Source organism: Pantherophis guttatus, chromosome 2 (assembly GCF_059756535.1).
Source record: "Pantherophis guttatus breed Tessera chromosome 2, ASM5975653v1, whole genome shotgun sequence".
In the NCBI taxonomy this organism is placed as follows: domain Eukaryota; kingdom Metazoa; phylum Chordata; class Lepidosauria; order Squamata; family Colubridae; genus Pantherophis; species Pantherophis guttatus.
Window position 1 is genome coordinate 108,427,370 of NC_142064.1, and position 8,378 is coordinate 108,435,747.

Consider the following 8,378-nt stretch of genomic DNA (forward strand, 5'->3'; position numbering starts at 1 on the left):
CATCCGTGATTTTGGGATGGGATATCATCAGTATGCTGATGATACCCAACTTTTTATATCAGCCCAGTGGTGCCCTCGACGTGATGTCCCGGTGCCTGGAAGTGGTGTGGCTCTGGATGGGGAGGAACAGGCTTCAGCTCAATCCTGCCAAGTCGGAGTGGCTGTGGATACCGGCATCTCGGTTCCAAGGGAATATTCCATCGCTGGTTATAGGGGGTGAGGTGTTGCCCCTGTTGATAGGGCACGCAACTTAGGTGTTCTCCTGGATTCACGGCTGACTCTGGAAGATCATGTTAGGACCGTGACCAGGGGGGCATTTGCCCAGATTCGTCTGGTGTGCCAGTTGCGCCCCTACCTGGACTATGATGCCCTACGCACAGTCACTCATGCGCTCGTCACCTCCCGGATCGACTACTGCAATGCTCTCTACATGTGGCTTCCCTGAAGACCACTCGGAGGCTTCAGCTGGTGCAGAATGCGGCCGCGCAGGTAGTGATAGGAGTGTCCCAACACTCTCATGTTACACCCCTCCTGCGGGACCTGCACTGGCTACTGGTTGCCCTCCGGGTGAGATTCAAGGTGCTGGTAATTACCTATAAAGCCCTACATGGCTTAGGCCTGGGGTATTTGGTGGACCATCTGTGGCCAGCGACAGCTCCCCATCGCCCAGTGCATTCCCACAGGGAGGGCCTCCTTGGGGTGCCATCAGCCAGACAATGTCGGTTGGCGACCCCTAGGGAGCGGGCCTTCTCTGTGGGCGCACCTACCCTGTGGAATCAGCTCCCCCTGGGGCTCTGGGTTGCCCCTGACCTTTGCTTTTTCCACTGTAGCCTTAAAACATGGCTATTCTGCCTGGCCGGCTTGGACTGAAGGGGTTTTAGAGGGGATTTTAATGGTTTTTATAGTTTTATTGGGTATTCTTTTAAAAATTGAACTTTGTGTGTTTTATTGTTGTGAGCCACCCTGAGTCCTTTCGGAGATAGGGTGGCATATAAGTCCAAATAATTAAATAACTAACTAACTAACTAACTAACTAACTAACTAACTAACTAAATAAATAAATAAATAAATAAATAAATAAATAAATAAATAAAATGGAGAGGTCGCAAAGGCGCAATCCGGTCCAGTGCCCCAGATGCCGCCCTATTCCAGGCAGCCACCAGGGACTCAGCCGGACTGTGGACAAGGGAGTCAGGTATCTCCCCAAGCTCCTTCTGGAACCCTTCAGGGTCCATTAGGCACCTGGGGCGGAACCACTTAATCAGCTCCGCCTCCTTGCGATGGAGGAGTAGCGCCCTGAAGTCTAACCTCAGCAAGAAATGATCTGACCACGACAAGGGAGAAGCATCTATACCCTTTAATTCCAGATCATATCTCCACTGCCCCGAGAGAAACACGAGGTCAAGTGTGTGTCCCCCCTATGAGTCGGACCCTGAACTACTTGGGTCAGGTCCATGGTTGTCATGGAAGCCATGAACTCCTGAGCCGCATCTGAGGATTCGCCAAATGACAGCAAGTTGAAGTCCCCCAGTACCATAAGCCTGGGGAACTCCACTGCCAGCCCAGCTACTGCCTCTAGCAGCACAGGCAGGGCTGTTGTAACGCAGCTGGGAGGCAGGTACATCAACAACAAGCCCAACTGAGCCCCTGAGTCCAACCTCAAGAGGAGAGACTCACACCTAAAAATCTCTGGGGCAGGGATCCTGTGAGGGCAAAGTCTCTTCCGGACAATAGCTGCCACTCCTCCATCCCTTCCCTGGAGTCGCGGCTGATGCAATATCTGGAACCCGTCTGGACACATCTCTGAGAGGGGCACACCCCCTTCCTGGTCCAGCCAGGTCTCAGTTATGCATGCCAGGTCAGCCCCCTCCTCCAGGATTAAATCCCAAACGAGGGGGGCCTTGTTAACAACAGACCTGGCATTAAACAGCAGCAGCCTGAAAATATTAACCTCAACAGATTCATATCAGTGCAGTTCTTCATAAAAATAACTGAAATCCCAGGAGTAAGAACTGAGAGAACCAAGTTTTCTCTGCTGATGCAGGAACATATTTGGATTCTTCTAATGTTCTCCAGCAAATGAATCTGAGGATCAGGATTACATGCTGAAGATGAACTAATTCTAGTGCCAAAGGCATTATAATAGAAACAATTAAATATGAAGTACCGTATTTTCCGGTGTATAAGACGACTGGGCGTATAAGACGACTGGGCGTATAAGACGACCCCCAACTTTTCCTGTTAAAATATAGGGTTTGGGCTATACTCGCCATATAAGACTACCCCTCTTCCAATGCACACCAAATAAAAATTAAAAAACATCAACTGGCTCACCCACAATGTAAAAGCAGCTGTGCTAGACCCAAAATGGCCCCTGCAACAAGCAGGAACCTCACACAGCCACAAAAAGTCCAAAAAACCAACTTTCACACTTTACACACACAAAATTCCACATACAGCTTTGTGAGATTTTGTGTGTTTGTGTAGTTAGAGTGAAACACTACAGAAACACACTAAATCTCAGAAAGCTGCACAAATATTATTTTATTTTATTTTATTTTATTTTTATTTTTATATGAAAGCTAAATTTAAAACTTCCTAAACTTTAAATGGCTAGGTCTAAAAAAGAACAAATAAAAAAACCCCAATTGACTATTTTTTTTTAAAGCTCCCAAAGGGGAAAAAACTTACCCAATAAAACAGGGGTCTCCAACCTTGGCAACTTTAAGACTTGTAGACTTCAACTCCCAGAATTCCTCAGCCAGCTTTGCTTTGCTGGCTGAGGAATTCTGGGAGTTGAAGTCCACAACTCCCTGCTTGCTTGATTGCAGGTAGGGAGTTGCTTCCTGATGGAATAGATTCAGGCAAGCGAAGCAAGGCAAGCGTTGCGACTAGCAGCTGAGGTAAGCAAGCTGGAGGGGGAAAACTTTTTTACATGGCTCTGGCCATCCCAGCTGAGTTTCAGGGAACTCAGCTGGGATGGGATCGACCATCAGAGCTGGGACCATCAGAGCCATGGTTCTGGCGATCCCAGCTGAGTTGCAGGGAATTCAGCTGGGATCTTCAGAGCTTGGATCGTCAGAGTAAAAGGGAAAAAACTTTTTTCCTTTTACATGGTTTCTGGCGATCCCAGCTGAGTTGCAGGGAACTCAGCTGGGATCGTCAGAGCTGGGATCGACCGTCAGAGCTGGGACCATCAGAGCCATGGTTCTGGCGATCCCAGCTGAGTTGCAGGGAACACAGCTGGGATCGTCAGAGCTGGGATTGTCAGAGTAAAAGGGAAAAAACTTTTTTTCCTTTTACATGGTTTCTGGCGATCCCAGCTGAGTTGCAGGGAACTCAGCTGGGATCGTCAGAGCTGGGATCGACCGTCAGAGCTGGGACCGTCAGAGCCATGGTTCTGGCGATCCCTGCTGAGTTGCAGGGAACTCAGCTGGGATCATCAGAGCTGGGATCGTCAGAGCTGGGATCGCCAGAGCCATTTAAGGCTCGTCAGAGCCTTTCGGGCTGGTCTGCCTGGTTACAGGAGAACGACACCCAGCATATAAGACGACCCCCGACTTTTGAGAAGATTTTCATGTGTTAAAAAGTCGTCTTATACGCCGGAAAATACGGTATTAAAGTCATCCCCTAATGTGGCAATTCTAATTATGTGGGTGAGCGTCCCCTGTCTATGGTGGTATTTGTTTATATTATACACTTAGCACTATTGATGATGATAATTGATATTTTTAATTTATAAAAAAATTCTACATTTCTCTTTTGCATATCTGAACTTTTAATTTGCTAATTGCATAGAAACATCATTTACAAAAAAATGTATGACATTGCAGATTGCTTTGCTTGACATGAAAGTATGAAAACAATACTATTGTAAATATTTCTGAGGAACATAATATTCAAAGATTCAATGCCCAAGAGAATCAAGCAGTTCTAGTGGAAGGAGTAGAAGAATCTGTGTTTTCTTTGCAAGAAACACCAAAGACATTATAATAGAAACAATTGAAATAGTCCAAGAATTAAACTTGAACGATGTATGGAGAGAAATCAACCCACAAAAGAACCAATATATCTTCTTTTCCAACCCCCATAATTCATGGTCCAGGATTGACATGGTATGGATGGACCCGGAAACTGAAAAAGATATAGCAGAAATAGAAATTGCAATAAATACCTGGGCAGACCACAATCCATTAATGATTAAGTGGAAAGTAGAAGTAAGAAGGAAAGGGAGATGGACCATGAACCAGAGGGTAGTGAAAGAAAAGAATTATGTCCAATATGTAGAAAAAGAATTAGTGCTCTTCCTAAAGGAAAACTCGAATGAACAAACAACCACTCAAAATTTATGGGATACAATAAAAGCCTATGTGTGGGGCATAACGATAGAGTATACAATACAAAGAAATAGAAATAAAAAGAAACAATATATGGAGCTCCAGGGGAAACTGGAGAAATTAGAATCTAAGCTACAGAAAGAACCCCAAAATCAGAAAATCAAAGAAGAAAAAGATATAACTAAACATAAACTACATTTAATTACGCAAGAAGAAGTGGCCCAAAAAATTAAATCAATTAGATAAAATTATTTTGAAAATGCTAACAAACCAGGAAGATGGTTTGCCTACAAATTAAAAAAAGAAAAGGAAAGAAACTAATACAACAATTAAAATATGAAGAATAAAGAAGAATAAAATGAATAAAGAATAAAATGAAGAAGTAAAAAAAAAAAGAATTGGAGTACGTTATTTTCAAACTTTGTATAGCCAGGAGAAGATAGAAGAGAAGGAGATCAAGTGATACCTACAAGAGAGGATCCTCCCAACTTTACCAGAATTAACAAAGGAATTACTTAATGAGAGGATACTGATGTTAGAGTTGAAGAGAGCAATTCAAAAGAAAAAAAACCAATAAAACTCCAGGTCTGGATGGAATTCCAGCAGAATTTTATAAAGAAATCCAAAAACCATTAGAAAATTTATTATTAGAAATATACAATGAAGCACTAGAACAAGCTAAGATACCGGAATCCTGGATGGAGGCACTAATTACACTCATTCCTAAAAATAGTAATGAGAAGCAAAAGATTCAAAACTATAGGCCAATCTCGCTGCTAAATGCTGATTATAAAATATTTATGGCTATAATGGCAGAAAGACTTAAAAATATACTAAATGAAATCATACACCCGGACAAAAATGGATTTTTACCCAACAGACACATTAAAAATAACATATGAACCATAATGAATGTATTAGAATACTATGAGGCACACCCAGAAAAATAGGCAGCATTGATATTCCTAGATGCACAAATGGCTTTTGGTAACCTAAATTGGGACTTTAGATTAAGGAATGAACTTTGGAAAAAACTTCAGTGAAATGATCAGAGCAATATATTCCAATCAGAGGGCAAAAATAGTATTAAATGGTGAACAAACAGAAGGTTTTAACATAGCTAAAGGAGTAAGACAGGGATGCCCCTTATTTCCTCTGTTATTCATTCTCTCTGTGGAGATGTTAATATTACAAATTAGATACAATTGGGAAATAAAAGGATTAAAAATTAGAACACAGGAATACAAAGTCCAGGCCTTCATGGACGATTTAGCATTTATTATAGAAGAACCTTTAGAATCTGGACAAATATTAGTACAAGAGATAAACCAATTCACTAAAGTGGCAGGGCTCAAAATAAATAAAGAGAAAATGAAAATATTGACTAAAAATCTAACCAATAGACAGAATGAAGAACTAGAGGAGAAATAGGAAATCTCAAGAGCCAAAAAAGTTAAATACTTGGGAATATGGCTATCGGCAAAGTGTATTACGATTAAAAAAGAGAAATATGATACACTATTACAACAAATACAAAAAGATTTGGACAATTGGACTAAACTACAAATATCACTAATTGGCAGAATTTCAACAATCAAAAATGAATAGTTTACCCAAATTACTCTGTCTTTTCCAAACAGTGCCGATAAAATTAGGAATATTTTTTTTGAACAATTAAACAAAATGATAACGAAATTTATTTGGTCAGGGAGAAAATCACGTATTAAACTAAAGCTATTACAAGACAGTAGAAACAAGGGTAGCTTTGGCCTTCCAGATTGGGAGCTTTATTATCAGGCGGCAGCGTTAACGTGGCTCAAGGATTGGATTCAACTAAAAGACAAACGAATATTAACAATAGAAGGCCATCACCTCCAACTTGTTTGGCATGGCTTCCTCTGGGAGGGAAAGAATACATTTCACACATACTTCCAGAGGCACATACTGAGAGATGCTCTGTTAAAAGACTGGGAAAAAAATTAAAAGGATCATTATAGGAAAGTCCCAATTTGGTTATCAACGATGGAAGCAATGATACATCCAAATACCACAGATTTGAGTAAAATTGTGAGTTATGCAGAATTAGATGAAAAAGGAGAACTAAAATTGGTTCAGGATTTGAAAACGCAAGGAATAAATATGGAATGGTGGCCTTATCTTCAAATTAAAGATTTAAAATTAAATCTTTAATCTTTTAATTAAATTAAAAGATTTTAAAAAGACTGGGAACATTATGGTATTAATAAGGAACAATTGGAAATAGACAAATTACTTCAAGGAATGGGGAGAAAAATGATTACAAAAATCTACAATTTTTTGTTAAGATATAAAATGGAAGGGGAGACAGTTAAGGAGACAATGATTACTTGGGCCAGAAATTTTGGACACAATATAAAATTAGAACAATGGGATAAATTATGGGAAAGGAGCTACAAACTTACGATGGCAGTAGCCTACAAAGAAAATCTTTATAAAATGTTTTATCGATGGCATTTACCCCCAGTGAGATTGGCCAAAATGTTTTCAAATTTATCCCACGAATGTTGGATATGCAGCCATAAATTAGGAACATACTACCATATGTGATAGACGTGCCCCAATACAAAAAAATACTGGTGTAAAATTAAAAGATTGCTGGAAGAAATTACGCAACAAAAGATAGAACTTAAACCGGAGTTGTTTTTATTAGGAATATTAGACCCAAAAATGGAAAAAAATCTGTAATACATAATACTACATATATTAATGGCAGCTAGGATTACCCTTGCACTAAATTGGAAACAGTTTAATATACCATCAGAAGAATTAGTGATCAGAAAGATACTTGAATGTGCAGAAATGGACAAAATGACTATGGAAATAAAAGAAAGAGAAGATTTGGATTACTATAAAGTGTGGAATGATTGTATAAATGGCTAGAAAACAGAAACCAAAATAAGAAATAGAAATTTTAAATAAATATAGATCAAACAAAAATTAAAGTTATTAAATACTGTTAAAGTTGAATAGAATAGAATAGAATAGAATAGAATAGAATAGAATAGAATAGAATAGAATAGAATAGAATAGAATAGAATAGAATAGAATTTTTATTGGCCAAGTGTGATTGGATACACAAGAAATTTGTCTTGGTGCATATGCTCTCAGTGTACATAAAATAAAAGATACGTTCATCAAGAATCATAAGGTACTACACTTAATGAAAGGTTACAAATAAGCAATCAGGAAATAATATCAATATAAATTGTAAGGATACCAGCAACAAGGTTACAGTCATACAGTCATAAGTGGGAGGAGATGGATGATGGGAATGATGAGAAGACGAGAAGATTAATAGTAGTGCAGATTTAGTAAATAGTTTGACAGTGTTGAGGGAATTATTTGTTTAGCAGAGTGATGGCATTCGGGAAAAACCGGTTCTCGTGTCTAGTTGTTCTGGTGTACAGTGCTCTATAGCGTCATTTTGAGGGTAGGAGTTGAAACAGTTTATGTCCAGGATGTGAGGGGTCTGTAAATATTTTCACAGCCCTCTTTTTGACTCGTGCAGTATACAGGTCCTCAATGGAAGGCAGGTTGGTAGCAATTGTTTTTTCTGCAGTTCTAATTATCCTCTGAAGTCTGTGTCTGTCTTGTTGGGTTGCAGAACCAAACCAGACAGTTATAGAGGTGCAGATGACAGACTCAATAATTCCTCTGTAGAACTGGATCAGCAGCTCCTTGGGCAGTTTGAGCTTTCTGAGTTGGCACAGAAAGAACATTCTTTGATGTGCTTTTTTGATGACATTTTTGATGTTAGCTGTCCATTTTAGATCTTGCGATCTAAATTATTGACTATGTAAATATAATGTAAATATACGTAGCTAGTATGGTTACAATAGTGGTTAAAGTTGTTATAAAGGATAGAAAGGTATAATAGAAGAGCTAATTATAAAAGTAGAATATGCATGCCGACGCGGAAGGCTGTAAAAATATTATTTATTTATTTATTTATTTGTTTAAATTTCTATACCGCCCTTCTCCAATGTAGGACTCAGGGCGGTG